We start from the raw sequence: 19,182 nt of genomic DNA, 5'->3' as shown, positions 1-19,182 counted from the left end.
GTCCACTACCACTCCCAATAACCAACTGTACTAGATCTGGGACAACCAAACCTATAAGTCTGGTATCAAAGAGTGGATCACTCATACAGGACATCCATAGTGTCTCAAGTCTAAGGACCAAATATACCACTAGGACTATGGAATCGCTGTCTGAGAATAAGAAATCATCAACCATCCAGCATTCTATAAGCGGATCAATTAGTGAACTCATTCTCCAATGAGCACCTGTATTGTATCCCTAGTGTCCCTACATGAGCAGCTATGAGACCAGCTGCTTCCATCATATGGACGGGTATACAGTACACTAGTCTATCCGGTTATCACGATGTCCCTCTCGAGTAACTTATGACCGAGATTATTTAGGATTTGTGTTTAAAGGTGAATCGATCTCATTTTCGTGATCTCATCATGATCCGATTCCAATTGCATAAATCCAAGGACATTACAATATATATATATATATATATATATATATATATATATATATATATGCAATTGTTATAAAGTGATATATGCCAAAATATAATAAGCAAAAAGATTCTGTATCAAGTCACACGTGCCATCACTCACGTTATTGGCTTGCTAGGCACCTATGACTAGCAGTACCAAACCAAGTTTGAAAGGTTATCTAATCAAACTCATGATTGGTCTTAAATATAGCTATTGAGGACCTTCATTGAGGGCTTGAAGCCGAAGATCCGGGGAGAAGTTAAAGCTCGACAATCGTACATGCGAATGGAAGCCATCTCTTTCGCACGATTTCAAGAGGAACGATTGAACCATGAAGCCCAAAGAACTAGGGTTACTCCTCGACTAGCAATACTGAAGCCCTTAGCCCCCTTACTATCGACCGAGTCCCTGCACCAAAAAGGTTGACAAGAGAAGAGCTTCGGGAGCGATATGCAAAGGGGTTATGTTGGCACTGTGATGAGTCGTGGAGCCATGAGCATTATTGTAGTAAAGGGAGACTTCTTATGATTGAACCAATAGAAGAATAGGTCATTAAACATTCAGAAGAGAGCCTTAAACATGAAGAAGAAGATGCAGAAGAAGAGTCACAACCGACCGATGTTACGGTACACGCACTAGCTGGCTACTCAAACCCGCAAACGATGAAAGTTGGAGGTCTTCTCAAACAATAACCGATCACTGTTCTCATCGACACGGGCAACACTAATAACTTCCTAAATAGTAAGGTTGCAGCTCGGATGACACTCCACATCGAAGGTTGCAGCAAGTTCGATGTAGAGGTCACCAACGGTAAAACTCTAAAGTACGACCAAAGATGCTCGCGGGCGAAAATGTTGCTACAGGACCAAGAGATAATTGTATATTTCTTCCTCCTCCCTCTTGATGATCATGAGGCCATGCTTAGAATTAAATGGTTGATAATATTAGGTGATGTTTTTTGGAATTTTATGAAACTAATTATAAAATTTTATAGTAAGGAGAAACAGGTGATACTGAACGGGAAACGTGGGGGCGACGTAACGATGATTTGCAAACAATAAATGGAGAAGGTTTTGCATAAAGCATGCAGCAGCTTTTTGGTACAACTTGAGTAGCAAACTAAGGGAGAGCAAATAGGATTTAAAGATTCAAACCTACTTCCTTTGCTTACTAAATTTTCAGATATATTTGATGAACCGTGCAACCTACCTCCTACCCGTCGGCATGATCATTGTATACTGATTCTTTTGAGCAAACCTCCTGCAAATACTCGGCCATATCAGTATCCATATCTGTAAAAGGATGAAATAGAAAGGATTATAAAAGAGATGCTCGAAACATGAGTTATTCGGCCAAGTTGCAGCCCCTACTCTTTACCGGTGCTCTTCGTATGAAAGGACGGAACATGGCGATTGTGCATTGATTACCAAGCTCTCAACGGCATTACCATCAAGGACAAATACCCTATTCCAATAGTAGATGAATTGCTAGATGAAAGAGAGCACAAATCTTCACAAAGCTGGACTTCCGATCCGGGTATGATCAAATACGAGTGTGCGAAGAAGACATACCGAAAACCACCTTTCGAACATACAACGGCCACTACAAATTTTTGCTTTCTTTAACAGAAGGTGGAATTTCTTGGGTATATCATATCAGAGGAAGGTGTGATGGTGGACCCCTCCAAAATAGAAGCAATGTAGAACTGGCCGACCCCGAGGAACATAAAATTGTTACGTGGCTTTCTCGATTTAATAGGCTACAACCGTAAGTTCATGAAAAACTATGGAAAAATCAGTGTATCACTCACTTATCTACTAAAAAAAGATACCTTCCAATGGTAGGACAAAGCTCCCGCTGCCTTCGACAAACTTAAGACAGCCATGACGACGATGCCAGTGCTAGCGCTACCAGATTTCAACCGACCCTTCATCATTGATGGGGAACGATAGGAAGATCCGGAGACTAGTAAGATCATAAAAAAATTGGAGGAAGCACCAAGCTCCGTGGCTCATTAAAATTTGGACTCAAAAGAATTACGCTATAAGAGACACATTGTGCTTATGATAAATTCTACTTGCATCTTCATGAGCAGATTTTGGACAAAGTTATTCCATATACAGGGTACTAAATTGAAAAGGAGTACTACATATCACCCACAAACCGACGGCTAGACCAAAATTGTAAATAGGTGCTTGGAGACAACACAAAGCCACCCACCAAATATGACTACCCAAGGAGAACTCCAGATCCAACCTAAGTGCCATTATTGATCGATGGATCGTGACTCGACAATGACGACCCACTACTAAAGTACTAATATAGTGGGCGAACCTACCAACAGAAGATACCACCACTTGGGAGAACTATGACGACTTGAAGATCAAATTCCTAAATCATCAACCTCGAGAACAAGGCTAATTTAAAGAGGGCGGGTTTGTTAGGACTCTAGCTAGGAGAGTCCTAATTGAGAGAGACATTTATGTAATACCTACCTAAGCCGAGCCCTATTAAAGAGGTCAAGAGGTCGGCTAGGGTTCGGAGAGTATTTCTTAGAAAAGCATTAGGAGTTGTAAAGGAATAGAAGTCTTGAGTAGAAGTCCTATTAGGAGTTAGGGTTTAGAAGCCCTATAAATAACCATGTATTCATTCTCTTTTCAAAAGCAATAGATGAATCTTTTCTGCAGCCTTTGAGCAACAACTTAGAGGGAGGAACCCTTATAGTGTTCCAAAGAGGCCGATCCCCTAAAGAGATCAACCCCAATTTTAGAATCTGTAAGGGTTCTAACAGTTTATCAAGAAAAGGGCCTTTTACACAATTGGCAAAGGTTACTTTCATATGTGCTATTTGGTGGATGTGGAAGGAGAGATATAGTAGAATCGTTGAGTGTCAACATACAAACAATGCTCAGCTCTTAACAGAGATTATTAGATACTCAAGATTATGCGTGGAGCACGATCTCAAAATGGAGCACTTTACACGAAGAGAAAAAGTATTTTTATCAAATTCAATTTTGCTATTAGCTAAAGATCTTAGGCATGATGTTAAATGTTGTACCCATAGATAGTCTTAGCATATCTTGACATGTTGGCTACAGTTATGATTTAAAATCTATAGAATGTGTAGTCATAACTACCGTATATGTACTCTATGAGTTACTTAGCTTCGTATATGACTTGTACAAACAAAACCATTTATAGAAACTTTATACATAATCAATTTCCTTTTTTTTTTGGTAAGTAAAAGTAAATTGATTATGTGTGAAGTTTCTACAAATAGCTTTATCTATACAAGTCATAGACGAAGCCAGGTAACTCATTGAGTACACATGCGGTAGTTATGACTACACATGCTGTAGACTTTAACTCCTAACTATAGCTAGCATGTCAAGATATGCCAAGACTACCTGCGGGTACAATATTTAACATCATGCCCAAGATCTTTAGCTAATAGCATAATTGAATTTAACAAAAATATCTTTTTCTCCCTATGTAAAGTTCTCCATTTTGAGATCATACTCCATGCATGATCTTGAGTCTATAATAATCTCTATCAAGAGCTGAGTATTATTTCTATATTAACTTTCAAAGATTCTGCTACATCTCTCCTTCCACATCCATCAAATAGCACATCTGAAAGTAACCTTTGCTAATTGTATAAGAGGCCCTTTTCTTGAGAAACATTTTATGAGGTCGCCTAATTCCTGATGCAAGTTTAGTTATAGCAGCCTATTGAGTTCAAACATTGGAGAATCTCCTTCCATATCCATTTAGTATAGTCACAAGCAAAATAGAGGTGGTCAACAGTTTCATCTTGTTACATACAAATGGAGCATCGGTTAACATGATAGATACCTCTTCTCTTCATATTGTCTATTGTAGGTAGTCTATTAAGAAGGGCCTACCATGTACATAAGGAATGTCTTTGTGATCTTGGTCGATCCCATGTCCAACTGCTTGGGATCCACTTGTTATTTCTTTGCCTGATTTGATTCTATACGGATGTGACACTAAATTTGCCATTGTCATGAGGTCAAATAAGTATATCTGAAGGGTTGTTCCTAATTGGAATAGCTGTGATAGTCGACCAAAGTGATAATATTTCAAGAGAAAAAGATTAGGGAGACACAAGGTACCGTTAGCAATGAACTCGAAAACCTTCCAATCTTTGAGTGCCCTAAGGTCTTTTCGTATTCTATCATCATATAATTGAAATATGCTCTTCCCATCCATCTAGGGATTGTACCACATATTTGTACTTGTTCCAGAAGAGATTACATAAGATATGTGTTTGATCAGCCAATTCCTTGCCTTTAAAATTTCATTTCCAAGCTATAGAGTGGTATGTTCTTATTGAAATTTTTCAAATTGATTCCTTTGAAAGATACCTAGCAGATACCCATTATGACTATAAGGAATATTTGTTTTGTAAAAGATTTTACAGATGCTCTCCCAATTTACCATATGCATTGTCTTATCATTTGTACAATTCTAGAAAAAGTTCATTAATAATAGTTCAATATCTTAGAGAAGTCCAACAGGTAGAAGAAATGCATTAGACTAATATATATAGTAAGAGTACAACACCGAACGGATGAGTTCAAGTCGTCTTGCTTTTGAAAGAAGCCTATTTTTTCAGGAGAAATTTCTATTCTTTATTTTTTACAGGATAGGCTGACAGTGGGTTTTGTGAATGCCAGTGGATATGAGTGGGGGACCAAGATAAGGAACTGACAGGCTTCCCTCACCAGCCCCCAAAGTGTGTGTAATAAAGTCCTTATCCTTAATGCAAGGGCTCATATAGATTTTACTTTTCATATGATTTAACTGAAGTCCAGAAACCATACCAAAGTCGTTCATAATAGTAGCCAGGTTCTTCACTAAAGTTGAATCATTCTGAAGAAAGATAAGTAAATCATCTGCAAAAGTTATGTGTAATATATGAATAGAGCTAGCATTGGGTACCTTAATGTTGCCATTCGAGACTACCTATTCCAACATATAGTTGAGTCCTTCTATTGTAATAATAAAGAGATATGGAGAGAGTGGATCACCTTGTCGGATGCCATTCGTGCTCCCAAAAAAACCAATAGGTGATCCATTGAAGAGTATCAAAAACTTTGGAGTGCAGATCCTTGCTGTGAGAAGTTCATATCGAGGAGCATCTTATAGATAAATTTCCTATTAATTGAATCAAAGGCTTTCCGAAAATCAGCTTTAAAACATATTTTTGTCCCCCTTACTTTTGAGTGCAGATCCTTGACCAAGTCATTAACAAGAAGAATATTATGATATATATTTCTCCCTTTGATGAAAGCATCCTGATTAGGACTAATGATCTTGTGTATTACCTTTTGCATTCTATCTGCCAACACTTTGGAGATTATCTTGTAAATAAAGTTGCATAACGATATGGATCGATAGTTCTCTAGTGATTATGCCCTTGTATTATTGGGAATTTATGAAATAAAAGTGTAATTCATCTCTTTAAGAATATGACCTGAAGAGAAAAAATGTTGGCAAGCCTTAATCACATCATTACCAATAATGGACCATGTAATTTAGTAAAATTCAATTGGAAATCCATCTGGACCAGGGCTTTTGTGCTTTGGTGATTGAAAGACAACTCTTACAATTTCATCATCTGTAATTGGGGCATTGAGGATTGAAATGGCATCCAAATCACGCTTTCTAGTTGGCTCGACATGAATGTTATTAGATTGCATCACTTGATTGAGTAAGGAATAAAAAAATCGCTCAGTGTATACTTTAACCTCATCTAAATTCTCAATAAGATTACCATATTTGTCTCTGTATTTTCTGATGCGGTTAATGGCCCTTCGAGTAGCAATGGAAGCATAGAAAAACTTAGTATTGAAATCCCCTAGAGTAGGCCAATGCTGTCGAGACTTCTACTTTGCAAAACTTTCCTCCTGCTTTAAGGCTTGGATGAAGTTATTTCTAACTTCTGTCTCTTTGTAGATAACATTCTCATCTTGGGGGTTAAGTTGCAGCTTATGCTGCATTGTCATTAGTTCCTTTTTGTAAATTTGAACCCAGGTGATAATATTTCTGAAGGTGTTTGTATTCCACTCCTTAAGTGCTGCTTTACAAGTTTTGAGCTTTTGACATAAGAAATAAGAGGGCGAACCATGTATATTAACATTCCAAGTTAATCTGATAATATCCAGGAACTGAGGATTAGTACTCCACATGTTAAAGAATCTAAATGGTTTCTTGCCTCTAGGTGTTGCTTTGTTTGTATGTATATACATTAAAGAACGATCAGAAAACAATGGTACATCATACTCAAGAAGTAAATCAAGGTAAACTGTTAACCATGTTAGGATCGGAGCGGCACTAAGAGGGGGGGGTAAATTAGTGCAACGGATTAAAACTTCGGTTTTAGAAAAATCTTTCGTATGATAAGAACGGAACTTGAAAGACTTAACTTGAAAGCATATTCTTGAAGTTGCGCAGCAAAGGTAATAAAGAACTAAAGCATGTAAGAAGGTTTGCAGTAATGTAAACAGCAATAATGAAATGCAAACCAGAGATTACGCCGATTTTAGAGTGGTTCGGTCAAATGACCTACATCCACTTGCGAGGCCCCTCTTCGATGAGGCTCCCACCTTCCACTAGCAAATCTCTTGAAATGGAAGGGTAAATACCCCTCTTACAACCTTTTACAAACAACTCAACCTCTTACAAATTTTCAATAAGAAAGAAGGAGGAGAACTCTCTAGCAAATTGAAAACAAGACTTGCTAAGAATTTCTAAGACTTTTCTCTCAATCAAAATGGTTCTCAAAAGTTGTAATCTCAGCTGAGATTTGAGGGGTATTTATAGGCCTCAAGAGGATTCAAATTTGGGCTCCAAAATTTGAATTCTCTTTGGGCTCCCGATGTTGGCGGTGCCACCGCCCAGCGTTCGGGTGCTGGGAGGTGCAACCGCCCAACCCAGGAGGTGTCACCGCCCAGCTCTCGGGTGCTGGGCGGTGCTACCGCCGAGCCAGGCGGTGCCACCGCTTGGCTCTCCGATTTCACTGGTTTGGCTTAATTTTAGCCCAAACCATATCTGACTTTGGGCCCAGTTGGCCCCTAACCAGGATATAGGATTATCTCTTAACCCTAATCCTAATTACAAGTGAACTACATAACAAAAACACATCCTAAGCAAGCTTTCAACCGCGAACGTCGAGTCTTGTTTCGGCGAGCTTTCCGACGAACTTCTTCCGACGGACTCCCATCAAGCTCCCAATCTTATGATGACTTTAACGAGTAGCCGAGCCTTCTCGGTGATCTCCGTGAACCTCCGACAATCTCTTCGGCGAACTTCCGAAAATTTCGATAAGTTCCCGATTTCTTCTCGGTTGGTTCCGGCAGCATCTCCGATGATTCTTCGGACTCTTAAACGTCCATCGATCATGACTCATGTATTCTTGCTTTGTGTTTCCTGGTTATCGTAGTTAATCCTGCACACTTAACTCAATAATATGGATTAGATCAATTAACCCATCAATTGATTTCATCATCAAAATCCGAGATTTAACAATCTCCCCCTTTTTGATGATGACAATCAATTGATGACGGAGTTAAACATAACTCCCCCTATCTATATGCCATATTATGAGAAGATGAAAACACTTGAATTTCATCCATTGAATTCAAGCATAAACCGATAAGTTCTAACCGTAGAACTTATCGTTATTCTCATTAAGCAATAGTAAATGCGAAACTTCGATGAAAATCATAAGTCAAATGATATTGAACGATTTTTACTATGATAGGAGATAAAGATTTTCAACATGAATTTCATGATATCGATGTAAGGCATGCTTTCAATATAATCAATCAATCTTGTGATATTCTCAAGGATTTTGCAAGGCATATAAGACATTCATATCACACAAGCTTTTGCAATTCATATAAGTCATGCTATTAAAATGATACAAGTCATCACTTTTCTCCCCCTTTGTCATCAACAAAAAGGGAATGAGACTTGAAGCACATAATTTATCATACAAAGATTTTATCATTGATCATACATCACTCATCTATATTATCATTGATCATACAAAGATTTTATCATTCAAAATTAAGTATACTAAAATATTTACGCAGAGTTCATCTTAAAGGAAAATTCAGCATTCATCCATATTATCAAATCTCTTCTTTTTATAAATAACAAAAATTGTAGATGTACAAAGAAGAGATTGGGATAAGAAAAAATTTTAAGTAGTAACTTCAATAAGTCAAGATCATAATTCGAATACAAATCCATTCAAATTCAATTCGTCAACTTGAAACTCATAATCAAGCCATCAAAATCAATTTCGAGATTCAAAATGTCATAAAATCATTAATCTTGATCAGATGGAAGCGGTGTTTGACTCAAGATAGGATAAGATAATTTAACAAGTCACCGAGGAATGAAGAGAGAATGAAAAACTTTACGGAAAATCCATTCAAACAAGTTTATTCTTAGGGACAATTTAACATACCTAATTCCCTTCTAATGAATTCAAATTGGTCTTCATCAAAGCTTTTGTAAATATATCTGCTAATTGATGCTTTGTGTCAATGAATTCTAGAACAACATCATTGTTAAGGACATGATCGCGTATGAAATGATGCCTAACGTCGATGTGCTTAGTTCTAGAGTGCTGAATTGGATTTTTAGTAAGACATATGACACTAGTATTATCACATTTTATGGGAATGTTTTTAAAGTGAATTCCATAGTCTTCTAATGTATTTTTCATCCAAATGACTTGTGCACAACATGCACTTGTAGCAATGTATTCGGCTTCCGCTGTAGATAGTGCAACTGAATTTTGTTTCTTGGAAGTCCAAGATGTTAGGATCGAGAGCACTAAGAGGGGGGGGGATGAATTAGTGCAGCGGAAATCTTTCAGCGATTAAAAATGAAAGCTGCGTTCGTTCGATAAAAAACTATTTTGATGCAAAAACCGATTCTAAGATTACTTATGATTAAGTGCAATTTACGTTTAAACACAGTTAGCGTCTAAACGCAGTTTGCGTCTAAATGCAGATTGCGTCTAAACTCAGATTGCGTCTAAGCGCAGTTTGAGCAGAAGTATAAAGACAATGTGCTGCTATTGTACAGCTCAAAAAGTAATCTGCAAAAAGCAAATTTACGTCTAAACGCATATTTACGTCTAAACGTAGATTTACGTCTAAACGTAGATTTACGTCTTAAACGCAGATTTACGTCTGAACTTTGAAACTCGTTTGTATACTTGCAGAAGGTAGTATGCAGTTGAAATCAAGACGTAAACGTAAACTGAAATCTGATGATTGTGCGAGGAAAGCCGATTTACGTCTAAATGCAGTTTTACGTCTAAATGTTGAAACTCGTTCGTAAAATTGCAGAAGACAGTTTACAGTTATAAATAGAATCAAAATGTAAATGTAAACTACAAAGAAACTCGTTCGTAAAAGCGCGGAAGACAGTTCGCAGTTATAAACAGATTCAACACATAAATGTAAGCTGCAATGTAAAGATCGTACGAAAACACCTATTGACGTCTGAATGCAGATTCGGAAAGATTAGAACTTAGAAACTTGTTCGTAAAAGCGCAGAGAGCAGTAGTTATGTAGGAGGTTTGCAGTAATGATAAAGTGCTCAAAATAAACGCAAACCAGAGATTTAGAGTGGTTCGGTCAGTCTTGACCTACTCCACTTTTGGCTTCCTCCACCGGCGAGGTCACCGCGTCAACTAGGGGCCTTCCTTCAATAGGCGAAGGCCAACTGCCCTTTTACAGTTTCTCTCCTTTTGACGGGCTCAGGAGACAACCCTTACAGATCCTTTCTCTCCTCTCTTTACAACTCAAGACTTGAAGAACAGAAAAGAGGAGAACTTTTGGACTTTACACAAATTTGAGCTCTTTGAATCACTGAAAAGATCAAGAATTCGGTGTGGATCTGTATCCCTTCAGTGCTGAATGGGTGGGGTATTTATAGGCCCCAACCCAATTCAAATTTGGAGCTCAAAACGATGAAATCCCGGAATTTTGGGATCAGGCGGTTGCACCTCTTGACTGGAGAGGTTGCACCGCCTGGCAGAGCTCGAAGACTGAGCTCAGGCGGTGCCACCTCTTTGTCAGGGAGGTTGCACCGCCCAGTCTTGCTCGAAGACTGAGCTCAAGCGGTGCCACCTCTTTGTCAGGGAGGTTGCACCGCCCAGTCTAGCTCGAAGACTGAGCTCAAGCGGTGCCACCGCTTGGCCTAGGCGGTTGCACCTCCTGGTGCAATCAGGGTCCAAATGGTTAGCTCCATTCGGCCCAATTTCTATCTTTTCAGGGGCCCAATTGCCCCAAGATTAAGCTAATGGGATCACCTCCCTTTTTCCAACTTAATCAACGTGCTAACTACGATTAAATCTAAGACAATTTCTGCAGCTTTTCTCCGATGCGTCAATCGCTTCTTCCGACGATTTTCCGACGAACTTCCGTCGATCATCCGATGAACCCTCGGTGATTCTTCTGCGGACTTCCGACAAACTCCTGGACTTTGCGACGATCCACTTGGCGAGTTCCGACGAGCTTCGCTTGGCAAGCTTATGGACTTCTCGGATCTGTTCTCGCAGAACCTCCGACGACCGTCCGAACTTCCATCGAACTCTCGAACTCCCAACGTGATCATGAACTTGACTCCGGCGCAACTCCTGCTGCTTGTCTAACTTTCATCGTAGTTAATCCTGCACACTTATCTCAACACATAGATTAGACAACAAATGACAATTGACTTCATCATCAAAATCCGAGATTCAACAATCTCCCCCTTTTTTATGATGACAATCAATTGATAATGGAGTTATCCTTAACTCCCCCTGTCTATATGCCATAGTTGAGATAAGTCAACCTTGAATTCAAGACCTAAGAATTCAAGTGACGTATTGATAAGATGATGTCATGATGTATCTCTACTCCCATCATGATACTCATCATGATGTATCTCTTCAAAGATGATGTCAAGGCTTGACATACATTATCAAGTTTGTATGATTGTGGTTGTAACTATTCATCATGTAGTTTGAACATTATCATATAAAGCTGTGAAGCGCTATTACATGATGCACATATTTGAAATATTCTAGCAAATTTTGCATTTTCTTCACATGATAAGATATCAACTCAGGGCATAATGCAAACTATAGCACACGTTCATATATCTCTTGGTGATGCAAGGATGGCATAATCATAACATTGTTTATAGCATCACTCAAGTATTTTGCAAGTATGACATGATCATGGCAGTTTTTATCAATTCATATGTTTCTCCCCCTTTGTCATCAACAAAAAGCATGGTACAGATTTTCAAAAATAATCATGGAAACATGGTAATCAAGTGATTTGATCATTCAATATAGTCCGAAAAATAATTTTAACAAGTTTATCTATTCGGACACATCAACATTCCTAATTCGCTTCTTATGAAATCAAATTGTTCTTCACTTAGAGGTTTTGTAAAGATGTCAGCTAGTTGATGTTTCGTATCAATGAATTCTATGATTACATCATGATTCGTAACATGATCTCGTATAAAGTGATGTCTGATATTAATATGTTTTGTTCTCGAGTGTTGTATAGGGTTTTTTGTTAGGCATATTGCACTTGTGTTATCACATTTAATGGGAATGTTTTTGAGATGAACTTTATAATCTTCTAAGGTATTTTTCATCCAAACAACTTGTGCACAGCATGCACTTGCTGCAATATATTCAGCTTCGGTTGTTGATAGTGCAACCGAGTTTTGTTTCTTAGATGTCCAGGAAACAAGGGCATGTCCTAAGAATTGACATGTTCTTGATGTGCTTTTTCTATCTAATCTACAACCAGCGAAGTCCGCATCAGCATAAGCAGTTAACTCAAACTTCTCTGATTTTGGGTACCATAATCCTATATTTGTGGTACCATTAAGATATCTGAGTATTCTTTTAACTCCTTTGAGATGAGATATCTTAGGGTTTGATTGAAATCTAGCACAAAGTCCTACACTAAACATTATGTCTGGTCTAGTTGTAGTGAGGTAAAGTAAACTTCCTATCATACCCCTATAGGTTTTTTGATCGAAGCTTTCTCCACTTTCATCAATTTCTAACTTAGTGGAGGTGCTCATAGGAGTGTTAATAGCTTTTGAGTTATTCATATTAAACTTCTTTAGTAAACTCATAGCATATTTAGTTTGGCTAATAAAGATGTCATTGCTTAGTTGTTTGATTTGTAGACCTAAGAAGAATGTTAATTCTCCCATTAGACTCATTTCGAATTCACGACTCATAGTTTTAGCAAAGGACTCACAAAGAGATTCATTCGTAGAACCAAAGATAATATCATCAACATAAATTTGAACAATGAGAAAATTATTTTCAAAGTCTTTGATGAATAATGTAGTATCAACCTTGCCTTTTATGAAATTATTTTCAATAAGAAAGGAACTAAGTCTCTCATACCACGCCCTTGGAACTTGTTTTAAACCATAGAGAGCTTTAGTCAATCTAAACACATGATTAGGGAGACTATTATTTTCAAAGCCAGGAGGTTGTTCAACATAAACTTCTTCGGAAATAAAGCCATTTAGAAAAGCGCTTTTAACATCCAATTGAAATAACTTGAAATTATTACAACTAGCGTAGGCAAGGAGCATCCTTATGGCTTCCAATCGAGCCACAGGTGCGAAGGTTTCTTCGTAATCGATATCTTCTTCTTGGTTGAAACCTTTGGCCACTAATCTAGCCTTGTTTCTAACCACGATACCATTTTCATCTTGCTTGTTTCTAAAGACCCATTTAGTACCAATAACTAAATGGTCATATGGCCTAGGAACAAGCGTCCACACCTCATTTCTCTCAAATTGATTTAATTCATCTTGCATTGCGATAATCCATGAATCATCTTTCATGGCTTCATCAACACATTTGGGTTCAATTTGCGAGAGAAAGGTGGCGTTGCCACAAAAATTCTTAAAAGAGGATCGTGTTTGAACCCCCTTTGATATGTCTCCTAAGATTAGCTCCTTAGGATGAGCATCTACATACTTCCAATCCTTGGGTAAGGAAGTGGATGCATCCAAGTTGCTAGTTGGAGATGGGGTTTCGTTTAAATTCAAAGAATCAAAGTTAACATCATCATCAAGATCATTCTTCTTAATTTCGGAAATCTCATTGAAAACAACATGGATGGATTCTTCAATAATTAAGGTTATTTTATTGAAAATACGAAAAGCTTTAGAAACCGAAGAATAACCAAGAAAGATTCCTTCATCAGATTTAGCATCGAATTTTCCTAAGTTATCCTTTTCATTCAAGATAAAACACTTACACCCAAAGACTTTAAAATATGAGACATTGGGTTTTTTGTTATTCCATAACTCATAAGGAGTTTTGGAGAGTAAGGGTCTTACTAGAACTCTATTCAAAATATAGCATGCAGTGTTTACAGCCCTGGCCCAAAAATATTTGGGTAGGCCATGTTCATTCAACATGGTTCTTGCCATTTCTTGTAAATTTCGATTTTTTCTTTCTACTACCCCATTTTGTTGAGGATTTCTTGGAGTAGAGAAATTATGGTTGTATCCATTGAGTTCACAGAATTCTTTGAAATCATGGTTTTGAAATTCTCCACCATGATCACTTCTAATTGACGAAATCATAGATTCCTTCTCATTTTGAACAAGTTTACAAAACTTGGTAAAATATCTAAAGCATTCATTTTTCTGTTTTAAGAAGTAGGTCCATGTATATCTGCTGTAGTCATCAACAATGACATAGGCATATTTGCTACCTCCTAGACTCGATGTAGAGATTGGTCCGAACAAGTCCATATGGATCAATTGTAAGGGCCTAGAGGTGCTTATTTGATTCTTAACTTTGAAACTACCCTTAATTTGTTTACCTAATTGGCAAGCATCACATACATTGTCTTTGATGAACTTGATATGAGGAATTCCTCTTACAAGTTCTCTAGATGATACTTGAGTGATTAGTTTCATGCTAGCATGACCTAATCTTCTATGCCATAGCCAAGCATCCTCATTCATAACCGTAAAACACATTTCATCACACAAGTCATTGATGTCAATAGTGTATACGTTATTTTGTTTTAATGCAATCATAGACATATTTTTATGTCGTTTTTCAATGATGCAAGCATTAGATTCGAATTTGACAGTATATCCTTTATCACATAATTGACTAATACTCAAGAGGTTATGTTTTAAACCATCAACTAACAGAACATCTTCAATAAAAAGGTTGGATTTGTTACCTATGGTTCCTTTGCCAATGATTTTACCCTTGTTGTTGTCTCCGAAGGTGACATAGCCTTTGTCTATGCTAGTGAGCTTAGAGAAATGAGATGGATCTCCGGTCATATGCCTTGAGCATCCACTATCAAGGTACCATCTCTTGCTCCTAGCTTGCGATGGTGTGGGTTTCTACAAGAAAGGATGATTTTTAGGTACCCATTTGCTTTTGGGTGCCTCAAAGATAGATCTGCATTATTTATCATGTTGCATGGAGTTTATCATGATTCCTTTAGGAACCCAAATCAATTTGTTTGGACTTATTTTCTCGAATGGACAACAATGTGTCTTGTGTCCAAATTTACAACAGAAGTTACATTTGTCTTGATGTCGAATATGTAGGATGGAGCCTTTTATGAAGGTGGTTGGATTTTGGTGAGGACTTCTCACGAATCCAATTCCACTTCTTTTGGGAACGTGACCCTTGTTTGTAAGGATCATGTTCAATGACTTGCTACCAACCTCGAATTTCTTCAAGGTGTCCTTAAGTAGCAAGTTTTCTTTTTGGAGAGTTTCTATATCATAGCATTTTATGCATGGGCTTAAACTATCATGATGTTCAGCATTTAACTTATCGAAATTACAAATAAGACTATCATGCTCCTTTTTTAGCAATTTGTATTTACTACTGATAGTCTTACACTCATCAAATAATTCATGGAAAGCATTTAATAATTCATCGAATGATAAATCTGCATCTATTGAATTTGTTACCTCATCTTCGATGGCCATTAAGGCGTAATGAGCAACTTGCTCGGTGTTGGACTCCTCTTCTTCGGATGCGCTTGAGTCATCCCATGTTGCTTGAAGCGCCTTTTTCTTTGACGTTCTCCTTTTGACTTGGGGACAATCACTCTTGTAGTGTCCCGGATTTTTGCATTCATAGCAGATTACTTGGTCCTTCTTGGGTTCAAGTTTATTTTTTGCATCATTCTTAAACTTGTTTCTTTTAAAGAACTTTTTAAACTTTCTTATTAGAAGTGCCAAGTCATCATCACAGTCCTTATCACTTGAGTTTTCTCTCAAGTGGCATTCAGAAGTTTTGAGTGTCATATCCTTCCTGTTCTTTGGAAGGATGTCTTCTTGCTCTTTATGAGCTTTACAAGTCTTTTCGTAGGTCATTAATGACCCGATTAGTTCTTCAAGAGGGAAATTTCGCAAATCTTTTGCCTTTTGAATAGCAGTGACTTTAGGATCCCAACTCTTAGGAAGGGATCTTAGTATCTTATTAACAAGCTCAAAATTCGAAAAGCTCTTTCCGAGTCCTTTTAGACCGTTGACGACATCCGTGAAACGGGTAAACATGTCGCCAATGGTTTCACTTGGTTTCATCTGAAAAAGTTCGAAAGAATGTAACAGCAAATTGATTTTTGACTCTTTTACTCTACTTGTGCACTCATGGGTCACTTTGAGTGTGTGCCAAATATCAAATGTAGTTTCACAAGTTGAAACACGGTTAAACTCGTTTTTATCAAGTGCACAAAATAAGGCATTCATAGCCTTTGCATTAAGAGCGAAAGCCTTCTTCTCCAAATCATTCCAATCGATCATTGGAAGAGAAGACTTCGAAAATCCGTTTTCGACAAGATTCCACAGCTCAAAATCCATAGAAATAAGAAAGATCCTCATTCGGGTCTTCCAGTAGGTGTAGTCCGTCCCACTGAACATGGGTGGACGCATAATAGAATGCCCCTCTTGGTTTCCGGCGTATGCCATTTCTCTTTGGGTTTTAGTCCGTTAGAGAGTTAACCCTGCTCTGATACCAATTGTTAGGATCGAGAGCACTAAGAGGGGGGGGTGAATTAGTGCAGCGGAAATCTTTCAGCGATTAAAAACGAAAGCTGCGTTCATTCGATAAAAAACTATTTTGATGCAAAAATCGATTCTAAGATTACTTATGATTAAGTGCAGTTTACGTTTAAACACAGTTAGCGTTTAAACGCAGTTTGCGTCTAAATGCAGATTGCGTCTAAACTTAGATTGCGTCTAAGCGCAGTTTAAGCAGAAGTATAAAGACAATGTGCTGCTATTGTACAGCTCAAAAAGTAATTTGCAAAAAGCAGATTTACGTCTAAACGCAGATTTACGTCTAAACGCAGATTTACGTCTAAACGCAGATTTACGTCTTAAACGCATATTTATGTCTGAACTTTGAAACTCGTTTGTATACTCACAGAAGGCAATATGCAGTTGAAATCAAGACGTAAACGTAAACTGAAATCTGATGATTGTGCGAGGAAAGCCGATTTACGTCTAAATGCAGTTTTACGTCTAAATGTTGAAACTCATTCGTAAAATTACAGAAGACAGTTTGCAGTTATAAATAGAATCAAAATGTAAATGTAAACTGCAAAGAAACTCGTTCGTATAAGCGCAGAAGACAGTTCGCAGTTATAAACAGATTCAAGACGTAAATGTAAGCTGTAATGTAAAGATCGTACGAAAACACCTTTTGACGTCTAAATGCAGATTCGGAAAGATTAGAACTTAGAAACTTGTTCGTAAGAGCGCATAGAGCAATAATTATGTAGGAGGTTTGCAGTAATGATAAAGTGCTCAAAATAAACGTAAACCAGAGATTTAGAGTGGTTCGGTCAGTCTTGACCTACTCCACTTTTGGCTTCCTCCACCGGCGAGGTCACCGACGTCAACTAGGGGCCTTCCTTCAATAGGCGAAGGCCAACTGCCCCTTTACAGTTTCTCTCCTTTTGACGGGCTCAAGAGACAACCCTTACAGATCCTTTCTCTCCTCTCTTTACAACTCAAGACTTGAAGAATAGAAAAGAGGAGAACTTTTGGACTTTAGACAAATTTGAGCTCTTAGAATCACTAAAAAGATCAAGAATCCGGTGTGGATCTGTATCCCTTCAGTGCTGAATGGGTGGGGTTTTTATAGGCCCCAACCCAATTCAAATTTGGAGCTCAAAACGATCAAATCCTGGAATTTCGGGATCAGGCGGTTGCACCTCTTGACTGGAGAGGTTGCACCGCCTGGCAGAGCTCGAAGACCGAGCTCAGGCGGTGCCACCTCTTTGTCAGGGAGGTTGCAACGCCCAGTCTAGCTCGAAGACTGAGCTCAGGCTGTGCCACATCTCTGTCAGGGAGGTTGCACCGCCCAGTCTAGCTCGAAGACTGAGCTCAGGCGGTGCCACCTCTTGGCCTAGGCGGTTGCACCTCCTGGTGCAATCAGGGTCCGAATGGTTAGCTCCATTCGGCCCAATTTCTATCTTTTCAGGGGCCCAATTGCCCCAAGATTAAGCTAATGGGATCACCTCCCATTTTCCAACTTAATCAACGTGCTAACTACAATTAAATCTAAGACAATTTCTGCAGCTTTGCTCCGATGCGTCAATCGCTTCTTCCGGCGAGTTTCCGACGAACTTCCGTCGATCATCCGATGAACCCTCGGTGATTCTTCTGCGGACTTCCGGCAAACTCTTGGACTTTGCGACGATCCACTTGGTGAGTTCCGACGAGCTTCGCTTGGCAAGCTTATGGACTTCTCGGATCTGTTCTCGCAGAACCTCCGACGACCGTCCGAACTTCCGTCGAACTCTCGAACTCCCAACATGATCATGAACTTGACTCCGGCGCAACTCCTGCTGCTTGTCTAACTTTCATCGTAGTTAATCCTGCACACTTATCTCAACACATAGATTAGACAACAAATGACAATTGACTTCATCATCAAAATCCGAGATTCAACACAAGAAACAAGTGCATGTCCTAAAAATTGGCATGTTCCGGATGTACTTTTTCTATCTATCCTGCATCCACCAAAATCGGTATCTGCACAAGCTATTAGATCGAATTTTTTAGATTTTGGATACCACAATCCTAAATTTGGAGTTCCTTTAAGATACCTAAATATTCTTTTAACACTCTTTAGATGAGATAATTTAGGATTGGATTGAAACCTAGCGCAAAGTCCTACACTAAACATAATATATGGTCTAGTCGCAGTGAGGTAGAGTAGACTACCTATCATGCCCCTATATGTTTTTTGATCGAAATTTTCACTATTTTCATCTATATCTAACTTAGTCGCAGTACTCATAGGGGTGTTTATTGCTTTTGAGTTATCCATGTTAAATCGTTTTAACAATTCTAATGTATATTTGGATTGGTTAAGAAATATACCATCACTAAGTTGTTTGATTTGTAATCCTAAAAAGAAAGTTAATTCACCCATTAAACTCATTTCAAATTCATGACTCATACATTTGGCAAATGATTCACATAGTGATTCATCCGAAGAGCCAAAAATAATATCGTCAACATAAATTTGCACAATAAGAAAATTATTTTCAAAATATTTAATAAACAATGTAGTATCAACCTTGCCTTTGGTAAAATTATTTAAAATAAGAAAGGAACTAAGCCTTTCATACCAAGCTCTAGGAG

The sequence above is a fragment of the Musa acuminata genome, unplaced genomic scaffold (assembly GCF_036884655.1).
Source record: "Musa acuminata AAA Group cultivar baxijiao unplaced genomic scaffold, Cavendish_Baxijiao_AAA HiC_scaffold_1049, whole genome shotgun sequence".
NCBI lineage: Eukaryota > Viridiplantae > Streptophyta > Magnoliopsida > Zingiberales > Musaceae > Musa > Musa acuminata.
The sequence above is the reverse complement of the archived record's forward strand: the minus strand, read 5'-3'. Positions refer to the sequence as shown.